The 26,554-nt window shown below is 39.4% G+C and overlaps 1 protein-coding gene across 2 annotated transcripts in view; it reads right to left on the minus strand.

Moving 5' to 3' along the window:
• LOC146718446 (talin-2) overlaps nucleotides 1–26,554 on the minus strand; it is a 100,340-nt gene that overhangs the window by 55,410 nt on the left and 18,376 nt on the right. For both annotated transcript variants that reach the window (XM_085451637.1, XM_085451645.1), the window contains exon 2: nucleotides 18,669–18,716. The gene's annotated coding sequence lies outside the window, so the exon portion shown is untranslated. The remainder of the gene's footprint in view (nucleotides 1–18,668; nucleotides 18,717–26,554) is intronic.

Genomic DNA, 26,554 nt, shown 5'->3' on the forward strand with positions numbered 1-26,554 from the left:
TTCCTATGTGAGATTAACTCGCACAAAGGATTGGAGCGTTCGTCTTGCACCATGTTGACATGTCACCGTGGTATTCTGAAGCCGGTAATAACACAGCCAGGCATTTTTCAGATATGCATCTCAAGTTGGGTAAAAAAAAAAAAAAATCCATTATGTTAATATGTGTTGTGTCTCAGTTTAGCACTTGTTAAAATGTTCTATTAACAAACCATTTACGCAGACTTTCAAGCCTGTACATTCCTTATTGCTGTGTATTCCGTCTTAGTCAGTCAAGCCTTTTCCCAAACCTCCTGCTGATAGTTCCTGGAGCCAATCCAAACACTTCAACTGCTAACAACTGGCTCCTACTCAAAATATAAGAGTGTCAGATCATGACACTAGCAAAAACACCATCCTAAAATAGATATGAGCTGCTATTCTGGTGATCGCCCGCTAACCAACAATATGAAAACATCTGTCTTAAAAGACCAGTTATCAGCTATGAAAAAACCAACAAGGTGAGCTTGTGGGAACCCTGTCAGGGCTGAGGGTGATTTACACGTATATGAACAGATTTCTGGAATACTACAAATTCTGCATCGCTGCGTGAAGCATCAGCAGCATCTGTTTCAGAGTCACGGTCATGATTGTTTTGGGGTCTTTTTTTATATTCCCTTTATCTGCTAAGCTTACAGTGCTTTCTATCTTTTTGCCAAGAAACAAACTTTACAGAATTTCAGAAATGTAATCATCAGCCATTAGTGGAGAAAGATGAACAGGAGGAAAAGATAAACATTAACCCCATTTCCAAAAAAGTTGGGAATGCTGCGATCACAATAATAATGGAACCAATGATTTGCTTATAATTTAAAATCTTGATCTGGAATATGGCCATGTTTCCCACCAACCTGCATCCATAAGAACAACGATTCCTATACTGACGTGATGGGATTTAAGCTGCTTGATATGGAATTTCAAAAGTTTCTCTTTCTTCTAGTGCGGTCAGCGTTAATCTCGTTAAAATGACGTTAACGCCATAACCGCATTAACGCGGCAAATCTCTGTTAGCGAGTTAACGCGGATCGCCCCATGCGAGTGCTGCACGACGTCAGCGCGCTTAAGCTCGTTAATACGTTAGCGCTGTGCAGCCCCTGATGTCATTAATGTCATTTTAACGACATTAGCTGGCAGCAGGAGCCAGAGTTTCTTGCAACCTTTTAAAGTGCTCTTGAGCAATAGTTCAAAGTTTTTCTTTGGACATTTGCTACTTTTTCACACCAGTGATTGTAATTTTCTGAAGAATTTTTAAAATTCTTCTTATTTAAACAACATTCAAGCATTTCTGTAAAAAGGTTTGTAATATTACAAAAAAAACTGTGACAGGGGAAACACAAGTAGATTCAGCCAATCACTAACAATAAAGGAGGTATGGCACCACAAGCACAAAAATCCATTTTTGACTGCAACTTTATGCATTTTCCCTGTTTTGAACATTTAAACTGTAGCATAACACATCTTATTAGTGTCAACCATGCTGCTGAAATGTTATTCTGTGCAGTCTCCCATTTCAATACAGGTGGCAAACCTGGCGATGGATAAGCACAGTGAATGCACAGTAAAGCCACACACCGTTTGGGTCCCGAGTCAAATCGGAAACTAAAAAAAAAAAAGAAAAAATGAACACCCACACAATCGGCTCACACAAAATCCTTTTAGCCTTAGCAGTAATATGAAAATTGGTTGTCACACAGCATGTTTTACTTATCCTCCTTTAAACCATTTTGAGCTTCTGTAAGATGTGAATCCTCTGTGAATTATAATTCCATTTCACTGCACACAAACAACATATTCACGAGAGGAACCGATTTGTTTCCGTAAACAAACATGGCTAAAAACATCCCGAGCATGATAGCCGTCAAACATTTTACCTGCTAAAATCCAAATCACGCACGGTAAACCAAATGATGAGCTTGATTGAGAGCATGACACTCCCGATAAGGCCCATTACGCAAATATAAAGGTTCATCCTACATTAAGGCAAAGCAGCGTCTCTGTCGACGCCAGATTACCGGCAAAGCGTCCCATCGTGCATTTTCGCTTCTCTGAGATGAGAAAGGATTTGCCGAGATCAAATGTGATTGTAAAGCCCCCAAAACACTTGAGTACAGCCAACTCATTAGACCGCAACAAAATCCAATGAGGGAATACAGCTCCAGTGGGCATGCAGTACCAACTAACCTGCTCAGTAATCGTGTATGCACCTAAATTAAAGTGGCAACTCTCTTGATTTAGTTTTGAAAAAGAAAAAATGAATATTCAGACATAAAAAAAAAAAAAACACAAATTCTAAGAGGAACATAAATGACATATAAAGACTTTACCTCATTAGGATATTAAACTAATCTGTAAATAAAACTAAATTAAAAAAATGCATAGCCTTCTTGAAGAAAAATATGAAGACAAAACCAAATCTTTTAAAACACCTGAGACTCGAGTCATGTGAGCAGCTAACATGAACCTGTAGCTGTTGACAAATCAAGTAGGAAATCCAATCAGTTATTGTAATTTGGAATGGATAGACTGGTGTTGTTAGCATGGCATTTAAAAACGTATTTTTTTTTAAAATTTTGGTATATTGTTAGTCAGCCAGATGTTAATTAAAAACGAGTGTGGGAAAACATTCTAATATTACAACCCTTAATTTCCCAGATTTGGTAGTATATTAGCCAAAGCAGCAGGTAAAAGACCAATTAATTGATCAGTTTACAGGCAAAGAGAAAATCTATGGGTCTAAACATTTTTTATGGCAATAACCAAACAAAGAACTCAAAGACTTGCATCTCGAGTTTCACTTGATTCGATGAAGAGGAGTTTTGTTTTCGGTGACTACAGTAGTCAGCTATTTCATTCTTGGCATAATTTCGCTCCATTCTGGCGAATCCATCTGGAGGCAGGCCCGTCTGTTTGCCTGCACACTTTGATTACCTGCTCATCTGCTTTTATGTGGCTGTACAATTCATCCACCTGCATCAGGGTGTTGTCAGTTAGCAGCATTTTCTGTCTATTTTATACACCTGCCTCTCAAAGCTACACCTAAACATCAAAGCTAATTGCCACCAAACAGCAGAAGAGGAGTTAAAACCACCAGAATGTGAGGAAACGTTAGCGATTTTTAGGAAAGGAGGCCCCTCGAGCAGAGGAAAAGGTGCCGCTGCCCTCACACACCGAACCACCAGTACATGTAAGAGTAACACAGACAGAGAACGTATAAATCCTTAATCATTAATACACTGTAGACTCCCACACTCAACACAAAGCCTCCGTTCCCCTTCTGACTTTAAACCCACTGCACCAGTTACACCTACACTCCTTTGATGTACTGCAGGCTCACATAACGACGAATATTCAACAGGACCGCTTTGCTGTAAACAACATTTTTCATGTGACGTACACCAACCATAGCAGAAACTCATTCAGGGCCAGTTTAATCACAGTGCACTGGCCCTGAATGAGTAATAAGTGTGGATTTTCAGAGAAGTGTCACTAAACATGATGACTAATATACATTGTTCTATGTATATGTTCTATAAAAGTCCCCTTTATGACCACTCAGTACATTTCATGCATGGATTTTGGGATGTAATAATCTAAATTTAAAAACAGTTTGTTTTACTTCAATTTCTTAACCTTCACTAATTAGCACTACAATCAAAGAGCGTTTTTCACCAGAAAATTGCAGGTTATTACAGTCTATAGCCACGTGGTACAGTTTGGCCCTCTAATTGAATATGTGGGTGGAACATGTCTGCTGGTGTCATTACTTTTAGATCCTGCATAACTTGGCACCCTCATAGCTCAGAAAATTTAAGGAACTGTAAGAGCGTGCAGTTCAAAATCAAGCTATTACATTTTCCTAACCCTACCCAAATAATGTTCACATCAAAATGAAATCAAAACCTTAAATTGATCCCAGCAAAAGCGCAACCCCAAGTCATCCTAATACTTGGTTAAACATCCGCACCTTTCTGTTAAATGCTCTGCATTTCTGATAAGAAACAACTTGATCCAACGTTAGTTCATTTTAGTCTTGTGCTCTTACCCAACTAGAATTGTGGGTGGGTGGAAACTATCACCTCTATTATTGAGCAGAAGCTGGGGTAAATCCTGGTCAAACTGCCAATCCATCCACAGGATTAACACAGACAGGAAACAAACACCCATAATCAATTTAGAAAATAATTAAAACAAGCCAATATCTATATCTTTGGTTAGTGGAAGGAAAACAAGGAGAAAACCCAGCAATGTCCCAAATAATCCACAGGTTAAAATCCAGCATATTCGAGCTGTGATGCACCGACACGCCATACTTATTCTTGATTCTCTGTCCTATGATGAATGCCATCACAAAGAAAAACTAAAGTAAGGAAAAATTCTTTGCCAGCAACAATGAGCTCAGATTTCAAACAAGCGAGCCCTGAAGGTCTTCAGCATTTTATCTACGTATCATATTTACCCTGAATAAAGGTGACAATGTGCATGTACCTGCCGCCAAAGACTATGTCCGAGAGGCCGACAGGGAAGTTAATACCCTTCAACAGAATTGCCATGAGCAAAAGGGAAGCGCCGTGAATGTGTTAGCTTAGACACGTCCCAGGTGCATCCCTCGATCTCCTGCCACCTGATCTAGACAATACGACTTCTATATCCTGTTTAAAGTACTGAAGAGTGAGGAATTACTCTAGGCTTGTAGTTACTTGCAGCACTGTGCGACAATTTGTAGTACTTATGCTTTACTCATGCATTTCTATTTTGGCCCATTTTAGATTTGTGTTTCAAAACAATTCCCCCAAGAGCCACACCTCTTAAACTAATCATTCAGGTATCGTCCATCCCATTGCCAAAGGTGTAAAGATGTGTTCTGATGTTATCCGTCTCTTCTAAACAATGGTCTACCTCCATCTCTCATCACAAAAGCTTTGTCAACATGGAAAAAGTCCCCCATCTCAAAGTGCACTGATACATTTACTTAATGTTTGCATTCATGTGAGTTACGAAGCCTGCAGGCTGTGTAACCCAGTCTATTCCTAAGACAGCACTTTGTAACAGACCTGGTACAATCTAACTTATGGCCTGCCTGCATTTGTATAGCGCTTTTCTAGTCCATAGGACCCCAAAGCGCTTTACACTACATTCAGTCATCCACCCATTCACACACACATTCATACACTGGCGATAGCAAGCTACATTGTAGCCACAGCTGCCCTGGGGCGCACTGACAGAGGCGAGGCTGCCGGACACAGGCGCCACCGGGCCCTCTGACCACCACCAGTAGGCAAACACGGGGTTAGTATCTTGCCCAAGGATATTTGGCATGCAGCCAGGATGCAGCCTGGGATCGAACCACCGAACTTAAGGTAAGTATTCTGCCTGTGAGATAATACTGGCTTAAATACTAAAATAACAGAACACACCAAGTGTCTACACACAGTAAAGATGACAGATTACAGGATATGCTGTGTTGTAATGGAAGCTTTATTCGGTACGGTGTGCACCGATTCACCTGTGTCTATATTTTGGTAACTACCGGGTAATTCCAGCCGACAGGAGTCAGGGGTTTTGCCATACATCTGCCACTACACCTCTAGTAAATTAAGAAAACTACATCTCTATCAGAGAAACAAGATGTAGAGAGCCCTGATAATCGAATAGTGCATGCTTGTGTCTTCCCTGTATTTGCACAGACAAATAAATCCCACACATCTCAAATAGCGACTTACAGGTATCCCTAAACTCCAATATAAAAACTAACTGTATGTCACCACTTATTATAGCAAATCAACTGCATTGAATTGACTTTGTTGCCTATTGACTGTCCTAAATGAACGCATTATCTCAACTCTGTGGACACACTCTATCAATAATAAAATGACCTGCCAAGACTGCTGCCCTTGCTTTGGGTTAAGGATTAGGCTGCACTGACCTCCACTGGAGCTAGTAAATGCACATCCAAGAGAACAAATGCTGACAGATGCCAAAGGATGGGAGCTGTCAGTATGGTTTGTGTTAAGCATTGTGTCATTTGAGTTAGAAACTCAGAGGCACAGGGTTTGACACACGCATCACACCAGTGGAGACAGACAGCTCACAGAGAACATGAAAGAGTAAAGGGAAAGCGTGTTACATTTTGTAACTGTGCACAAAGAATTTGATTTCATGTGTAGAGAACTCCAAGACAAAGAGCTCGTGAGATAAAAGGAAAATTAGAACGAGCGCTAGAACATGTAGCTACCGCTCAATAGATCAATGAGGCAGAGTAGTGCCTGCTGGGAATGCCCATGCCCTATTACAGTAACATGTCCTCTAATCCAATAATAGAACAGCTTACAAGTCAAACAGGCCAATCCTAGAGGATTTCTGAACCAGACAGACAATCAATTCGATATTTGACCAGAGCATGTTAGTACCCTACACAAGGCCAAACTGGGCTAGTGCAAAGCCCATGTACACATAGTCCACCTGCCTCTCAGTTTATCATAGTAACATATAGCAACTTGTTGTTCCAGATGAACACATCACTTTCTAATTTGAAGTTAAAAGTTGATTTATTCTCTGACCCAAAGCACTGCACAAAGGCAGCGTGTATTTATCATGCCGTAACATTCACTGTGCACATGCCCCTAGGAGATTGAGAGCAATCGCTGTTGTTGTTCTTTTTTTTTTTTTTTTTTTTTTTTTTTTTTTTTTAAAGAAACCCCTTTTTAAATGCTTGATAACAAATACCAAGATAACAAAGTTTTAATTAACCATGTCTGATAGCCAAAAATAAATAAATAAATCAGTGAAAACCACATACAAAAGCTAAAACTTACACTCTAGCCCCAGGGTGGAAAAACTAATGTGCTTCTAGAGCATGTTACAAATTGCGATCCATCCATTTTTTATGCACTGCTAGCGAATAATGACCATGCTGTATAATGCAGTACTTTGTCAGGCTTCACCATAGTAATTCTGAGTGGGTTTAGTTGAATTATTATAAGGCGACACATGCTGACACTGGCTCTTAAACTCAAAGTCGCTGGCATAAGTTAGCATCTTTGTCAGTGGTTCTCAGTCTGAATGCTGCAGACTGGTTCAGAAAAAAATAAAACTTACAGCTTAGCATTATGAATAAAAATTGAATTAAAATTGAATTAAAATATATACTGATTAAATAACACAGAAAAACACTTAGAAGAGTACAAGCAGTGGTTACATTCATGTGAGACAAAGCTATTAGGATGTTGGCCAACAAGTGCGTTCTATCATCTAACACAAATGTAAGGATTCATTGATCTGTAAGCTCACACAATAATCGACGTAGAGGCTGCGAGAGTTCTACTGGAGGTAAACCACAGGAGGAAATGCTTGAAGCTTTGAGAAGAACGAAAGGGCACCGTTTAATCAACTCCTTATAATTCGGTGCTGTGCTGATGTTCTAAAATCCTAAATCGAAAAGAAACCACCCTCCAAGCGCTGTAAAAATCGGTCTTGCTCATTTTTAGCACCTCTTGCACAGCTAACAGCCTGCTGGCCTTTTCCATTGCTCCTCATCTCCACTGGCCTTTCAAGTGTTTCATATATTCGGTTAATGTTTTCTCAACTACACAAACACCCTCCCACAAGTAGGGTTGGTCGTCCTGACAATTATTCCATGATGAATGAGTTTCAGTGTTTACCAATTTCATGTACATCTGGAACAAGCCAGCCTTTTCTTCTAAATAACCTCAGCTGCCAATAAATCAATTTTTATGACCACTCATATCCAAGGCAAACGCAGTGTAAACAAGGCATTCTAGACCCTCTCTTGACTATTCATCAGGCAGAAATGAAATTGATCTAAAGCACACAAGCTTAGTCACACACACAATCAAACCAGCACAGTTAGAAATGACGTCATCATCATCATCCAGCCAGCATGAATGGGGCTGCAGAGGACAGGAGGTTGAAAGAGTCAGTGGAAAGTGTTGGACGAGGAACTGAGTAAATATCGCTCTCTCTCTCTCTCTCTCTCTCCGAGTGCAACTGAGTCAAGTGGTGACCCTGCTTACTGCTCACCATGTGCATTCCAGTTCACACAGGCTCACGCTGGGTAAAATGTTTTTAAAGTAGAGTCACCGGACTGAGCAGATGCTGGAAGTCTTTCAAATGCATCAGTGCATAGGAGAAAAAAAATGAAACCCTTTGGGAGTACAGTCACATGCACATACAAACACATCTGGTTTCAAGGTAAACTTGTTAATGAATATTTATGCCTGTGTGCCACGAGGCCTGTGGTGTTTTCTTCTGTTAGTATCGGAGAGATAGAAACACTCAAACTCCACTGTTTAGTCTTTTTAAGTCTCAGAGGAAGTTTTGATAAATGCGGGTTGGAAACAAGTGTGACTGAGGGAGGGAGGCTTTACAGGTGTCAACCAACTGTATTTTTTATCTTAGATTTTTATTTTATTTATTTTTTTAAAGGCCAAATTGGAAAATGGAAAAGAAAAGTCATGTGTCGGATAACACTTTAAACAACCAGTCTTTCTTCTTTTTGGCTTTTGGCTGTGTTACAAATGCTGAAATAAATATAATTTAACATCCATAAAACTAAAACTTGTTATACTTTAACTGCTTTTCATTATTGCCTGGTTTTAAAAAGGCATGTAGGATATAGAACATTCACACCCTTCTACGTGGGGGGAAAAAAGTTGCATGTTAAAAAACCCTGCTTGCATAATTATCCACCTGGTTGGTGGTGGGGTTAGGTGACAGACTGCATATGCCACAGGTCACAAACTCCAAGTCTTTTGTGTGCCTGTGTGTTTTTGCATGTGCATTTGAGAGAGAGAGAGAGAGAGCGAGCTTGGCAAGCAGCTAAGCCAGGCAGGTGATGCATCTCTGTCGGCAGCGGCTCTTGTGCAGGTGTCGAGTTTCATGCAAGCGAAGAAGAGAGGCAAACAGTCCCACAACTGCAACACATTCAACATAATGAGGCAGTGTGAAACACAGTCAGCATGATCATTTATTATCATTACCCTGTTTTTTGTTGTGTTTGCCTACATTAAGTAAATAAAAGTTAACGGAAAAAATTGCTCAAGCTGTTACTAATATTTCCGGGAACTGAAAATCTTGAGTGACGTGAACCTGGACCATATCAGCCTCTTAACTAGAAGTAGGGAGTCTACTTGAATCTATTCAAAATATGAAGCCAAACCACAGTCACCACCATAATTTGGCTCAATTTGTCATATGGATATCAGCTTTGACGGGTACTTGAAAACAAACGTGGCTGTGTAAGACTTCTCGTTTCTGAGCCAATACTCGGACTTGATCTTGCATTACAACCCTCACTTACTCCCACACTGCAGTTTTCAAGTAAAGACCACAGCTTTTGTTTTCTATTTAGAATATGGATTCAGCCTCTAACAACTCCATTGCTACTCAAGGATTTGTTCAAATACAGGTTGCTATGGTTACCGAGGCAGGTTGTGGCTCGACTATCATCTGATCTGCTTTATAAGGCATTAAAATGAGAAAACACTGTTTGTCTGATATTCACGTGAAAAAGAAAGTTTTCACAAGACTTTATGCGGTTCTATAAAAAAATAAAAAATAAAAAAAAACTAAGTACACCCCATGATTTAGGAAGTTGTTGAACCACCTTTAGCAGGCAATAACTTGAAGTGATTACTTTTTTTTACAATTTTATCAACCTTTCGCATCTATGTGGAGAAATTTTGGCATGCTGTTCTTTAAAGCGTCGCTTCAGTTCATTTATGTTTGCAGTCATGTGTTTATCCAGAGCCTCTCTTAAGGTCTTACCACAGCATTTACTTTGAATGGAAATTACCCATCTACAAACACTGGCTAACTACTCTCTGTGCTGCAATGAAACTGTGAAAAGTGTAGCACAAACCAGAAATTGACAGTTTGTCTTCAAAATAAAAGTTACGCATTATGAAGCATGTTGGCTGTAGTGCTGAGGCACAGCTTTTACTTTGAAGACAAACCATTTCTAGTGTGTGTTGAATTTTTTTAATGTTCTGCCAAGCTCAGCTTAGCAAGTATTTGCAGACCATCACAAACAAACAAAAAATTCAAGTAATCACTGCAATCAGCAAGTAGCCAGAGTCAGCAATCTTTGCGAACCGCTGACAGTCAATACATATTTTTCCCCAATAATTGGTGATGGCATCACACCCAATAAGGCAAACAACTCTTGAGCAATGTGTGCGTGATGTCACATGAGAAACCTCAATACAGAGGAGTTCATGGTCAACTCAATGACTGCAACGCCCCAGGTCCTGTAAATGAATCCCAGTGATCACCCCTCAACCTCATGCTTGGTATGAGGGGTTTGGCAAAACCCAAACACCACTTACCAGCACAAACATGCTACTGTGGATCATGACCACTTTGTGCGTCATGAGATGGCCACATCATCTCCACCGTGGACCAATGAGAGCAAAGTGAAGATGCTTGGTTCAAAGTTGATTCACAAGTTTTGTGCTTTGTTCAGATGCAACTTTGTGGACCTAAGACATGCCACTGTGTGTGTGTGTTGGTTTTTTTCTGGCGGCCCCTCAGTATGTTTCTAATTGTGCTGTCATGAACGATAACATTTAACATACTGAGGCCTGTAGCGTCTCAGATGTAGTTTGAGGGTTTTTCCAACTTCTGAGCACTGCACTGGGCTGAACATCGTGGCATTTTGTTAACACACACATGAATGCTCTGGACCAGTAAACTGCCAAAACTTCTACTTATATAGCAGTGCTCACACTTGCTGATGATCAATTAATCAAGTGCACTTGACTAATAGCACGCAGTTGCTATTTACCCTCTTAACTCCTATGGAGACAGTAAGGAGGTTCTGCATAGAGGGTGCGCTGATTATTATGTTTAAAATCACAATTTGTCAAGTATAAATACTTTTCTTGTTTGTTTGTTTTTTTAATTTGCAGTTATTCAGTTCCCCCTTTGGTAAAGAAATATTTGCTGTTTCAATTCTTTCAGCTTTTCACATAATTTTTTGAACATTTATCCAGCGCAGAATTCAAGAAAACAGAGAAATATCAGCAATATGTTACGTTTTATTTTTCAACCTGTCAGTTTCAGTGAGAAGGGCCAGTATCTGCTAATGCCGATATTCGAACGATATGTCTGTGCGTCTCATCTGTTAAAGCAAAAATTAATTAATTATCAAAGATTAAACTCAGTCAAGAAAGCAGCCAAAGCTATTTTAATACCCTAAATAAATGCTATACATTCTATTAACGACCAATTCTATTCTTTTTATTTGATTTGTAGCTCTTGAAAGCAGAATGAAGAAGCAGTACATAATGAATGACATACTTTTATAGATGGTAGAAACAGACTCGTCAGCCTACTTTGACCAACAAATTTGGAAGTCAAACTCAAAATATGATAAGTATCAAAGTTCTTTGTGATATCCTAAAAAGCATAAACCATACAGCAGAACGCTAAACACAGAGTGAAATCTCATTTGGGAATTACACAAAACTAATTAATAACATCCCCTCATTCTATTTTTCTCATCCCAAACTGGGTGTAGCATGTTGCCAAAGTCCACGATTCAACCCATCGTGGCTCCATCGTGACGGACAACTGCAGCCACACATCACAAAAAGAAAATGTGTATGTGTGTGTACCGAAATAAAGTGAAGGACAAAACTCATTCTAACACAATCTTTTTACAACAGCAAGGCCATTTCAAACACGCTACCAGTGCCCACCTTGTTGTTCCAGGTTACCAATTATTAAAAGACCCAAATCCAATTCACTGCCATCGTTTCTTTTTTAGCTGCTGTTATCTAAAGAGCTGCATCAAGCAGAAGTAGCACTATTAAATTATTATTTTTTATTATTAATCCTTTATTTATCCAGGTAAAAAAAATCTCATTGGGATTAAAAATCTCATTTCCAAGAGAGACCTGGCATCATGGCAACAAAAGTCACATACCACATACAGTAGGTATATAACATTTAAAACGAATACAATATCCCATACAAACATGTGTAAAATATACAATAACAGATCAAATTAAGAGTACGGTACATTAAAAACAATCACACTGAGTAAAAGAGCTGTTCTCTCGTTCCTTTAAGACAGACTTAAACTCTCCCAAGGTAACCAATTCTGATAATTTCAGTTCCTTCTGCAGATTATTCCAGGAAGCAGGGGCAGCGTATTTAAAAGCCTTTTTCCCCAATTCTGTTCTGATTTTTGGGACAATCAATTGTATGATTTTGTTCGAACGAAGGCTGTATTGGTTGTGGTTTTTACACATATAAACACATAAATAAGATGGAACCAGCCCAAGGAGAGATTTATAGCTATTTAGATTTATTTTAAAAAAGATACATTAAAAAATAATAAAAAAAAACCCCAATAATAATAAAATGAATGAAGGGTCATCATCATATGGAGAACAATGTAAATAAAAAGACTGGTCAGAGGTCTATAAAGCTCATCTTCCTCTCAGACATAATTGAACACAGATCTCAGTGGACAGCACCACTTCCTCTCATCCCATCTGAAAACCACAGAGGACAGCTGGGCAACATCCATCAGAGAGCCAAAAATGCAAGAGTCACCAAACCATTGACAGACCACCACGCCAGTTAGAGCTTTGACACAAATGTGACTCACTCCACATTTGTTGTCGTTCTTCCAGGCTTTGCAGGTTCTGAACAGACAAACAGGCGCGAACAGATCTCTGTGCATGAATGTGCATTTGTCCATCTACTTTTCTTTACCCAATTCCTTCTGACAGGGCTGCAATTTGTCTAGAAACAGAACCGAGCTGATCTATATCTCGTTATGTAAAGCCAGTGGCGTAGGGGTAGATCTGCTATAGGGAACCGTTTTAAAAATGACTCAAGTAAAAAGGATGAGTTATAGCTCAACCTACTCTAAGGGCTTGTATTTTAACCATTTCCATTTTGCACTGCTATTCTTAATAAGTCAGAGGAAATAATTCACATTTAAAAGATTTTAACAATTTTTACACTTGCAAGCAGCTTTAGAAATCAGCTGTAATATTATACATACAGACTTTTGGCTTTACAAGTAAGACAAACTTTGGAGAATATCAGCTTTGGTAAACAAATGCATCAGAAACACAACATTTATTGAGGCACAGCTTTTACTTTGAATTGAGTCATGGTGTCATTTATTGCAAGGTTTGCCTTCAAAGACAAAGAGCTTTTCGTGCTAAATCCAGACCAGGATCAGAATATGACACATCCTACTTTCAACAAGTCTCTGGTAAATAGTGCTCTAACAAAGATATTATGGAGCCAGTTTGCGCAGCTGCGTGTACAACAAGACATAAGAGCTCGGGACAATGTCGGGAGAATAAGGTGAAGAAGTTTGCTGAAGTTGTCCTTTCTCAGATGTAGTACACGACGAGAGAAAGTCCACATTAGATTCACTTTCACAACTGAAAATATTCAGTTTGGTTTAGCTAAGGGAGCTTCCTGGCCCATTACCTGTGCTACTCTTACAATAGTCCAAATCAGTCTAATCAGACATCAGACTTTGTACTGGGGAGCTGATGGATTTAACATGTGGATTTAAAGCCTTGATTGTGCTTTGTCTGCTATGGTCCGCTCAGGTCCGAGTGACTTAAATTTCATCATCAGACAGTGAGTGCAAGGACCTGGGTGGACCCCACGTGACTGTGCAGATTTGTATGGGAGAATTTACATTACAATGCACCAACTATGCATCCGGACAGCAAAGGCCTACAAGCGGACTTCAAGGAAGTATAACAGGAATGACTCTTTGGCTATCATGTCTCCAATATGATATCATATTTGTGCGTAACAAAGTATAACCAAAGCTCAATATGCCATTCATTCTCATATGCACTGCTGTCAAGTCTACAAAAAATGTAAACCTTTTATTTTATTTCTTACAATGTGATTTTCATACTTATTTCTCAAAACACTTTACAGTGATGACATTGTAACCAATAAACTCTGCCATTCACTAAACGTTCATATAATCTCTGCTTTATATGGTTTTAAATGTTTATTGGATGGATTGCGTTTCACGTGTGACCGGTTTCGTTAAAGTCTGAGGATAATCCCTGATGTCAGATAATTTCCATTAGTCACTTTTCTCCATAATAATTCCACATCCATCTGTAATAGCACAAGATCTTCAGTTTGAATACTGTTTGGATGAATGCAGATAGTAGTTAAGTCATTAGTGTAGCAGTGCCGACTCCAACTAAGGGCCGACACTGATGAACACAGATATAATCACGGATGAAAGTGTCACTAGAGATCAAATAGAAACGACAGTGTATCAGTATCAAGCCAATTTATACATAAGTGACAATATTAACATTCAAGGTCCAAAGTACATGCAACATTTTTTATTTTAGCATGCTGAAAGTGGCTGCATTTATTGAATTTGTAGCCATTTCACTGTAAATCTATTAAAAAAAAACAGACTTATAGTCGGGTTGATTTGCATGCCAAGAAGGCCAAAGGATTCCCAGACTCTGAGGCCCCCCTCTATTTGGCAGTGATGCAATTCCGATTACACAACCCTTCCCAATGGCACAGTCACTCTGACTGGAAAAACAGGTGATTCACTATAATGGTGTCAGTTAGCTGGTGTGGCGATGGCCTCAGTCTCACCCACCAGAAGGCATGACCTACTACTTGCCGGTAAAATGTCTTGTTGTGGAAGGAATTCAGCGATAGCTTGAAACAGTCAGGGTGTGATGTGGCCGAGAGCCATTCACTTCACAGGGCGAGTAAGACCAATTCTCATATGAAAAATAAAAAATAAATATTTAATCTGTTTGCTGACAAACCAAAAAAAAAAAAAATAGTCACATCTGCTCATCACTAGCATTTTACTCTCTGAAATCACAGACAGTCCTGGAAACAACAACAATAAACGAAGGCTATTTAAATAGAAAGTACATATAGCATTGCTACAAATATCACAGCATCAAGGCAGGTTTCTGCTATGAAAGTGAAATCACTTCTTCCTCAGCACAGCGCTCCTTGTTTAAGAAATACTTGCCATTGCTGTTGAATGATGCCGCTCTGACTCACTAATTCCACAACATCTGGTCATAGTCAGTTGTAACCACTGCTTTACAGTCACCATAGTGACACACCATATCATCATTGTTAGATAAACCACAGACAACCTCAGCTGCAAGGTATCAGATCAACTGACAGAGATTTAGTGCATGATACTGTACAAAAATATATCTGTAATTTAAACATTTATATTTATATAATATAAGTTAGTTCATTCATTCATTCATTAGTATATTGTTTCAAAAGAGTGCGATAACAATATAAATCAAAATTATATACGTGCAAGGAAAAAGACAAAGCTGCTGGGTTAAAAGTGACTTATTTCAGTAATCCAGCATTGGGTCAAACATGGACGAATAGAGCACCAAGACAGTCCAACCCAGAATTGTGGGTTGATGTGCCTGGAAACATTAGGCTCTTCATATCCAGCACAACAGTTCCCATAATAAGACTACATAATAAAATAAAATCTGTATCTTCACAGCATTATTACTTCCATTTACAATTAATGAATCTTTCCTGGCAAGAAAGAGGCCGACAGTGCAACAATACATCCACTCAGGGCTGTACCATCGGCAACAGTTGCCGTGTTTAAAATGCAATATGTTGGCCATGCACAGAGAAACAGAACTAAAACAATTGGCAGTGATAAAAAGAAACAGAGTACGGATTAAAAAAATAATTTAGAAAGGTTGCTGTCTCATGAGTAGCAGAGCAGAGGTGCTTCCACAGCATGTGGAAAAAGCATGTGAGGATGTCACACAATACCTTGGAAAATTAATAAATTATGGAAACCTGATCTGCTGCTAGCTCAGACTGCTTCTTTGCTCATCTACTGAGATAAAGTCACTGACAAATAAAGGCACCTTTGTGTCTACTTTTTTCAGCAACCCTACTTCACCCTATTTTGGTGTATTGCCGGAGATCCAAGGAAGTGTAGTGTAGTTTAGTTGGCAGCCGTTAGGATGTGAATAAGGATAAACAGCCCTCACAATGCAAGATACAGGGAAACCCAGTGCTGTTGTTTGTGTCAATGCTGGAAAGCAAGCTGCAGTAAAATCTTATACATTTCACATTCATCACCTTTAAATCCTGCAAAATGTGAAGAAAAGATCCTGAACTCAAACTAATATTTTTATAAATATATTTTGTGGGAATCATTAAGACAGCCAAAGCTGGTCTATATACTGTATGCGCCGTGTATCAAAAGGTTCATCTGCTCACAGCTTCACAAACTGAGCTCATGCTGGACTAATCATGTGAGAGCAAACAGAGTACTGAACAGCTGGAGGAGGCTAGGATCACACAAACTAGCTGAGCCATGTCAGATATAAACAGACTTTTAAGGAAAGGTTTGGACCGAGATACAAATTCCTTGTCCCCCTCTTCCTCTCCGTCTCTCTCTTTACTGGCAGCTCAATTCTGAACATCCCACCATATTGAAATTAAGACACACTACCATTTTCAAATGTAATGCTTTGTTAAATGAATGGGGAAACCCCTTTAAATCTGGGTTACGCTACAAAAACATGCAAATGTCAAACACTCTGCAGGACACCGATTTGTTTTCAGCTGTGTCTCTCGGGGCGTTAAACAACGGTCAACGCCAAACACAAAAGAAGCAATTTTTTAGCAGGCACAGCAAGATACAAAACAGCAGCGTAATTAACATGTTATCACTTCAAAAAGCCGATTCTTAACCTATAGCCTGATTATAATTTAGGATTACACTTTAAGCACATCTGATTACATTGAGATCTGCCTGTTTATTGAAGCTTGGTACAAATCAACATCAGAGCTCATTAATTGCTAGAAAACTAAAACACACAGAAACTGTAAACTCATTTGCAGAGTGGAGCATAGTTACAAAGGAGTTGGGCACCAGATGTTGCCAAGTTAATTGCCCCCAGAAAGCAGCACATTGAGTCAACTTGAAAATGTACATTATTGTGTGCTGTTAGAGAGGTCTGTATACAGGCAAACACAATTTAATATATTATAAAGTCTACTGACTATTAGTTAGTTGAATGTAAACGGCATAATCTCGAGTGTCCACAGAAAAGATCACAGAGTAACTGATAAATTGTACCAGGTGTGTCTTGCTTACACACTCTCCCCCTTGCTGGGTAAACACACAAATGGAGCGGAAGTAGACCGTTTAGTTTCAGCGGCTCCCTCGACTGGTGTGTAATGCTTTAGAGTGAGCTGTACAGGTGAAGTGCTTAAGCTTTCACTGTGAACCTGTAATCGTGTAAGTGAAGAGAATGACAATAATGGAAACAGAGGAAAAAAGCGCATTGAAAAATAAAAGGGCAGAAAATACAGTAAAACTAAAGATGCTGCTGCTGCAACTCCAAACAGCAGATAAAAGCAACACGACTAGAAATCATTTAGTGTGCTTCCATATGGCTCCCCGGCAGCTGGAAGCTACTCCTGATCATCCCGATAAGCCTCGTCAGAACAAACATGTAGCACGCGACAGAGCAGTAACCTAACTGTATAGGTTCCATTAACACAAAGTAGCACGTCTTCTACAATATACACAAACTGGATATTTTATCAGGTAGCTGATATGGCATCAGAATGGAAAAGAAATGGCGTGGTTGCTGAGCAGCAGTTCCCTTGGTGAAAACGCCTTGTGGAGGTCAGAAATTTGACAATGACCAGACTGAGCACACTGAGGTCCTTTCAGCTAAAAACATGAAACTGAGGCTCATCAAACTGAAGAAAAGATGAATGGAAAAACATTGCCACATGTGATCGGTCTTGAATTCTGCTGCAACATTTGGATTGTAGGGTCAGAATTTGGCGTGAACAACATGACAGCATGGATCCATCCTGCCTTGCGTCAAAGGTTCAGGCTGGTTGCTATAATGTAACTGTGTGGAGGATATTTTCTTGGCATACTTTCGGCCTCTCAATACCAAATAAGCTTGTTTTAAATCTTTATCAGCAACCTTTACGACTAGAATACTCAAACACATTTCTTGTCAATGAGTTCACTGTACTGAAATGGCTCTACAGTTATCAGATTCTCAAACTGTTGGAACGGCAGATTTCCATCATGGATGTAGAGTGGACGAATCTGCAGCGACTACGTGACGCTATTGTGTCAATATGGAATAAAATCTCTGAAGAACGTTTCCAGCACCTATGCCATACAGAATTAAGCAATATCTGAAGGCAAGACGGGGTTCCACACAGTACTAGCAAACTGTACCTTTTAAAGTGAATGAATTTCATATTCATCCTCTAGCATTGGTAGCAAAGTAAGAGCTTGCCACTGGGAAAATTTCATTGGCGTCCAATCTGTCTCAGTACAGCATAAAAGTGAAAACTGCAAAACCTCCATTACAATTATCCAAATGTGTGATTTCACACTTTAATTTAATTTAATGAAAAGCCAAATCACACATTTTCAGCTACTTCTCTTTCACCCGTAAGTGGTGTTGTGTACCATCTGTAATGACTTCTTTTTTTTCCCCCTCACAATCTATCCAGCCACAGTCCAGACATGTGATTTAAAAGCTTTTCTGTCACTATATGTGAGCACCACATCTCCATTAACAGCCTCTTACCTTATTGCTCAGGAAAATGCAGCCCTGGATATCTGCTGAACTTCACAGCTGAAAAACAGAAAGGAGGGTATTTATGAGCCACATTTGCAGAATGCAAAAATATAGACTTGCATACAAAAGATAATTACAAATGTTAATCTATACAGTGATTAAAGCAATGGATTCACAGCAGGAGTATTCATGCTCCACTGAAACAAAACACCTAGGCCTATACTTTTAGATATGTGTAACAGGCTATGACATATTTAACAGCAAATAAGTATAAAATACACTCCAGGCAAAGCATAATTAGGATATGCACAATAATTACTTCCTTGCTGTTAAGAACAAAGAGGAAATGAGACAATAAAAAAAGCAGAACAGTTTAACTAGAATATTTTAAATGTCAAAAAAATGAATAGTTACAACTATGTAGCACGCTTATTACACAGCAGTCAGACATTTTGACTAAATGATATTTAACCAACAACATTGTGGTTTAAAATTACCTACTTCATGTGAAGACTGCACTTTACAGGTATGTCAGACTAAAACATTTGAGGTTTGTTTATTAAGAAAATGAAAAAAACAATGTCCAAGGATACAAAGGTTTTACAAACAATCTACCACAAAAAAAGACAGCAAATTTAATCTGTGCTATAGCTGTATATGCAGTATTTTTCTACAGCTACAGTTTCCAAATGTTCAGGGCTGATCAATACAGCAAGACAGCCAGAACATTTCACAACAGGCAGCATGGATTATTACACCTGCCCAGGCAGTACAATATCATGCCCACAGCCAGAGTTAATGACAACTGGCTGCAGTGGCTCCAGACAGGGAGGAGGACTGATGGGTGGACAAGTGAGAGACACTCTTAAGGTGGATCATCGAAGGGTAAACCAGCACGCTGCAGGCACACTGTCATGCCTGTCCTCTCTCCCACGGGAGGCTCTGCACACACTGCGGTAACACCGTCACTTGCATTACTGCACAGTCGTCTTGAGTGTGAGAATGCGACATCCTTGTAATCCTATACCCCAATGAAGTTATTCGTTTTCACATACAGCAAAATGTGAAAAGATAAAGTACGTTTCACAGGAAGCCAGAACTATCCGTCAATTAATACATCCAAGCGGTACAAACAGTGTGATATTAGGAAAGGCAACTCCAAAGGGCTGCATACTGATGAAAGCAAACACTGGCCAGTGCTGCTAATGATTCTGATTACCTGCTTAATCATCAGACTCCACTGGAGCTTGGCTTTTGCTCAGGCAATGTGCCCCCTGAGTATTATTGACTCGCTGACATTGGCAGTGAGTTGAAGAAGGGTTTAGGTTTCTTACTGGGAGGCAACTGATTCACACAATGACTCATTTCTCCAGTCCCACTAAGGAGGTAAGAAATCAAACTTTATGATAGCAAATGTTCATTAAAAGAATGAAACAAAGAGGAAAAAAGGCCAGGAAAGCAGCATGCACCCACGCACTCATGTTGTGATGATTTTTTTTATTTTTTTTTAATTTAGCTCCTTCTGCCTTGACAGGAACAATTAAACTTTTTGCTACTTGACTTCCAACAGCTTGAGAGATTCCAGTATGCTAGTGGCTAAAGTAGCCTATATTAAATACTAATAGCATATAACCCACTAGCATGCCTGTAAAGCAGAACATACACTCAACTAATAGGTTAATTCACTAGAATTGGGGGGGGGGTTAAATAACTGTTGGCAAGTTAGTCAGTTTAATTTTATTTCTATAGCACCAAATGACAACAACAGTTGCCTCAAGGTGTTTACAGAGTTTCCTGCTAAGCAGCGCCATTAGCTGCTACTTGCGTTCAAGCTGATAGCCTTAAGCAGCGATAGAAATCTACTTTCAACTGAAAAGCTAGGTGCCACAAACCACTTTAGTTTTTGGGTTATTATGCTAATAGTAGCTAAAGTAGCCTACATCAGCATCTACTAGCATATAAACTGATAGCCTCAAGAACAGAAACACCGCTTTCAACAGTAACAAGCTATTTTTCCCCCAGCGATTTCCAGAGTGTTATGCTAGCAGAATTAGCCACTAGTTATAGCTGATAGCCTCAAGCAGAGATGAATGTCACCACTGTACACAGACAGGCTATTTGCATGTTCTTTTGCCTTAACAAAATCTAGGAACACTGTTAACCCCACTGCATCTTTTCCTAGTAGTGGCTAATGTAGCCTACTACTATTAGCATACTAGCTCCAAGATGCATCAGATGTGAGTGATTTTCTAGTTCTCACTACATGTGCAGCATCATTTCAAAGAATCACACTGCTCAGTTTAGCAAAGTAGCAGGGGAAGTAACAGTGTCTTATTTTAACATTCAAATTACAGTTTTGCATAAAATAGTACACTGTTCCCCAATGTTTATACCCTGTGATAATAGATGGTTATTAGATGACATTTAACAGGGTCTCCTATCAAAGACACATTAGAAAATGAAACTTTGACACAGATCAAACAACAATAATTAAAAAAAAAAAAAAAAAAAACAACATGAAAAGAATCATTGGTAATGCCTCAAGGAAAACAATTAAGGACACAAATTAAGCAAGGTACTTAAAGAGAGACAACTAGACACATATTTGCACTCCTATAATTCTTTCATCTGAGTCTGAGGGGAGTTGCTTTGAGCAAAACTCAACATGCTTGATTTAGGAAACTCCCAGGGGTCACCACAGGCATAAGTAGCAACTATGTGCTTAAAAACCACACTTTACTTTAGGATATTTTTGTTCTATCTTAATTAGTCCAAAAAATAAATAAGGCTGCAGGAAGTTATAACTGAGTAGGGGAAACTCTCACAAGGTATCCCTGGGGTTTCCAGAGGTGTGGCGCATTGCTGAAGGCAACCTTTGGAAGCACAATGCACCACTGGGGACCTCATTGTTCAGTCCTGCTTGTTTCATTAATAACACGGTGTAGAAGAGGACAGAGTGGGGACAAGCTGACAGTGTGTTGCCTAGTAAAAGCCCAAAAAGGAGGCCTTTAATTAAGCTGCCCACTATGATCCCCCAGCATCAAACTATCAACAGGAGATGATGTTTGCCATTAAGCAAATTTAAATGAATTACCTTAAACAAGTTTACTACAAACACAGCTGCCACTAAAGCTCTCCTCTAAAAACTCGGGGCTGGGTGCTAAGTTCCTTCATCCAGGTCATCTCAAAGATCAGTGGCAGCTGTTCACTGCGGGGGAGCATTGCTCATTCACATCTTTACCAAATTCTTCAGAGATTTACACAAACACAGTCTTGCTCAAAGGAATAGTTTGACATTTTGGAAGACTTATTATTCTCATTTTTGTTGCTCTTTGCGCCTTAAATATGAAGTTAAGTGTTAACTTCATGACAATAAATGCACTTGCAATGCAATTGTCCTGTGTTACAATCTGAAATTGACTTGCAAATAGAAAGACTGAATCCCAAATCATGGCCAAATATTTTCATCTCAAGTACATGGAAGCTTATTATCATTTGAAATCCATCGAATAAATCAAACAACTCTAATTACATTGAATTAGCAAAACAAGTGGCTCAGCGTCACGGACAGGCAGATCTACCACTACCATCAACAGCAAACCCTGGCTCCAAATGGCTTCACAAAACAGAAGTGTCTCGATAAAACCATAGCACTACTACCTGAAAAAACCCACAGATGTAATAGCAGGGATAATCTTTGTTCCATAAACAACCCGTCTATAAACCACAGACTGAAATTGTCAGCTCTTTGCAGAGAATGGGTTTTATTTTTGTTTTTTTGTTTTTTTAGAAGCAATGCTGATGGGAAAACAACTTCTGGATGATGCTCCTGCTGTTTATATGTCAGTAGGGGAGCACTGATAGTCCTAAGTCATGGAAGACATCCCAGCATTGAAGATACTGACTAATCGTCTGTGTTCTTTCAGCACACTTTGTATAACTTGATATGCAATGACCTAAATGGTAGCATGGATCTGGGAATGATAAATGTGATGGGGGAGGTGTGAAGAGAAGACTCTATCCATTACCCTCACTGGAAGCGACTAGAACTATAACTGCACTAAAAAAAAAAAAAAATAGAGATAATAATTTAATCAATAAATTAAAAAAAATAAAAATAAAAATAGACCTTTAGAGAACTCAAGATATGACAGGATGAAACCCTGCAACAGAACTAATTGATGCAAAAAGTCCATGAAGTAAAAGTAAACAGATATATTTTAATCCGTACCACCTGTGTGAAGCAGATAACGTGACCTTTCGGTGCAAATGCCAGCTCGCGTTTCACTAATATCAACCAGAGCAAAAAACATTTAGTGAGTCAGTGGTTAGAAGGTTCGACATTTGAATCGCATGGCTCTCTAAAGCCTTTCTTTGCAAAAGGTGCATGTTCTTCCTGTACCTGCACTGGTTTTCTCTGCATGCCAATCTTTATAAACACAAATCATACTGTTCTGCTGACGTGTGTTCCATTAACATAATGCTGAAAAGGAACAAAGTTTTGTAGCTTACAGTTCGATCCCAAAATGAAAAAGAAACTAGGGAGCTTTGCTTGAAAGAAAAATCAAAGACTAGTCCCTAACCTGAAAACCCTGGACAGATAATGATATGAAAACATTTATGAATGAATCTAATAGGGGAGGAAAAAAAAAAAAAAATAATGGCAGTAATAGATTAAAGAAATTCATAGCTTCTACTTTTATCTGCTGTTATTTCCTCTGTATCCTGCTTGCCGACCTCAAAAGTGCCACAAAAAAACCTTCAGCTCCTTTTTTAAAATAATACAGATGTATCTCTGTACAGCGTGATGTGAGAGAAAGGCAGACAGAGGTGAATTAAAAGTGATGGATATGAGATGAAGAGGCAAAAGCAGTTTAAGTTCAAACAAGCCATTGTTTAAAATCATGCTAATAACATATTATCTAACCCAACAGTTGGAGCTGTGGTATATAGGAGAGGGGGGGGGGGGAGTCCCCTAGTGCTTTGGCCTACCAGGTGGTCAATTTAGGCCCAGACTTGTAATACAGTGGCAGAAATGCTTATATTAAACTATGTAAGTCATCTGGTGCAACACAGTGCATGCCCCCTATAAGAATAAAGACATTTTCACTAGGAAATTAAACATAATAATAAATACAGGGCCTTATCACTCTTACTTCAGTTTGGAGTTTTTCCCCCCCTCTTAATTCTCTTCTCCCCCCCCCCCCCTTTTTTTTGGCATGACATCTGGGGAACAGCTGGTGCTTTGCATCATATGCAAGCACACATACACACAGTTGTTACACAGGGGTTAGGAGGTCAGAAGCCCGGTCTCCAGACACACCATTTAATCTGGTCTACGTATAGATAGTCTCTGCACAACCACAATTAGACAAAAACCGAGACACACACACCAGACCCTCTCTCATCTCTCTTCTATACAAGGCAACCATTCAACCCTCTCTGGGGAGGGCAGAGATTCTCACTGATTAGCTCTGCCTTTCCAGATAGTGGGGAGTGGTGAGGATGGGGGGTGCGGGTGGAGGGTAGGCACGGCTACTAATTCAATTACACAGATTCTCGTCTGTGTTCAGGCCGACTCCCAGTTCCATGAATGGAATCAAAACCACCCCGGCCGAGGGGGGGGGGGGGGAGGGGGGGGAGCAGAGTGCCAAAAATGTGTTTACATTTGTGATTTACACTGGTTGGTTTTGTTTTAGCTTGGGAGAGGCCGCTATTATTCTCTGGCTGAACACTGGAAACCCCGTTATGAAATAAGGGTTTCACAGGATTTCTGACAAAACATGTAAAATGACCCCCTAAAAAGGGGAAAAAGACAAAAAAGAATCTGCAATTAGTTGCTATTAAAACTCAACTTTATCCACTCAGAAAGATATTTATCCCCATGAAGCTAAAGTGTATTTAGACAAGAGGCAAAATAGGCAAAAGTAAAAGACAACACAAACTGGAAATCCGAGTTGCTCTATATACTAAAAATAAATCTAAATATCATTTGTGTAATTGCTTTTCGAAAGCTACATCCACCAACAATAGTGCAATGAAATACTCCTATTTAAAGTTCCTGCTGCCAAGTTTCTGTGAGCAGCTGGCAAACAATAAGAACTGAAATGACAAAAGCACACACACCTGAGGAAAACTATCAAAAAGAAGCAGAAAGAAACTAAAACTACTCAAATAATGTGAATGTACAAATCATAAAATTATACATTTATAAATTTATGAAGCACATCTTCAGGTGCCGTGGTTAGCACTGTTGCCTCACTGCAAGAAGGTCCTGGGTTCGAATCCACCATCTGGCCAGGCCCTTTCTTTGTGGCGCTGGCATGTTCTCACCATATCTGCAGGCCACAGACATGCAGTCAGTCGGGTTAGGTTAATAGGTGATTCTAAATTACCCAAAGGTGTGAATGTGAGTGTGAATGGTGTCTGTGTTAGCCCTGCAACAAACTGGCAACCTGTCCAGGTTGTACACAGCCTCTTGCCCTGTTTTAGCCAGAATAGGCTCCAGCACCCCGTGACCCTGAATTGGAGCAGAGGAAGAAAAAAAAAGAAAAAAAGAAAAGAAACATGGATGGATGTACAAAGTTTTCTTGTTAATTACATTCACTTCACATTTCACTTGTTTATTAACCATCATCCATCCCTAGAAGTAAATCTGCCCTAAAAAGAATTCCCTGAAAAAGCTGAAACATTAAAGACTGGCCAAGTCAACAAGATCCTTCCTTTTTCACCATCATAAAACAGAACAGAGCAGCCGTCAAACAAAAGTCTTAGTGCAACATTTAACATTAGATTATGCAAATGCACAAATCAAATTGGCAGAAAAATAATATCAGTATTAAATCGACATAAATACCATGTCATAACTTTTTTCTTTTTTGCTATCCATCTGTCTTGAAAATGGTTTCTGAAGAAGCTCACCAAGTTTCAGAGGTAAAAATCTGGGCCTTGGTCCAGTGTTTCAAGCAGGTTTTGCTGGACATAAAGATACCAGCTGCTAAGCAGTCACGGCATAGCTGAGCAGCTTGATTCTAATCATACTTTTGCACTCCTTGGCAGGGTGTGATACATCCTGTACTCTGGTTATACCTTCTGATCACTTTGCACAATCCTGTACTGCATTTGGAGCTAACATCTTGATGGGAAAAACACCAATTGCTTTGGTATAGCAAAGCTTCACCACTGGACTAATCTAGAGCTACTATCCATTGTTACTTTGGTCAATACACGGTAAAAATGTTGCCACTCACTGCTGGCAAAATAATAAAGCTCTTATATGTGCCAGAACAGCTGATAAAGGCTCAAAACAGTACCAACAGTGCTGCGTGAACATCAAATCTAGTAAGAAAGCTACAGAAGTTACTTGAGAAAATGTAATCGATGAGTGCCTTGATTGGAGGGAGTTTTTTATTTTGACACATTACACCAGCGGTCCCCAACCCTTGGGCCACGGACCCGGTCCGTGAGTCATTTGGTACTGGGCCGCGAGAGTGAGACTCGGGTGTGAAATGTATGGTTTTCACGGTTTTTAGCGTTATTTTGTTATCGTTTTTTTTTTTCCGTTAACTCGGTTTTCCGGATGATCTGATATCGTCGTGTTGGTGTTGTTCCTGGAATAACATAGTAAATGTTGTTTCAGGATCAATATTGCAAGTGACCAATCACATTCTTGTGACGTTATTCTTTGGCGCGCCAAGCCATTCATGCATTTATGAAATTCCAATGTTGCAAGGACAATATCAATTCTGCTTAGCGTTTATTAAAGGGTTAGGGTCAGGGTCCGTTGATTGGCAGACAGGGGCAGTTTCTTGCAGCTTAAGTACAGTTTTTTGTTTTACGGCGGTTTTTCCCGAAGTCGCCAAAGTATGACGTCACAACATTCTGATTGGTCACTT

Source organism: Copadichromis virginalis, linkage group LG1 (genome assembly GCF_057382275.1).
Source record: "Copadichromis virginalis isolate Kocher_CV1m ecotype Utaka linkage group LG1, C_Virginalis_male_GT1.1, whole genome shotgun sequence".
Classification (NCBI taxonomy): domain Eukaryota; kingdom Metazoa; phylum Chordata; class Actinopteri; order Cichliformes; family Cichlidae; genus Copadichromis; species Copadichromis virginalis.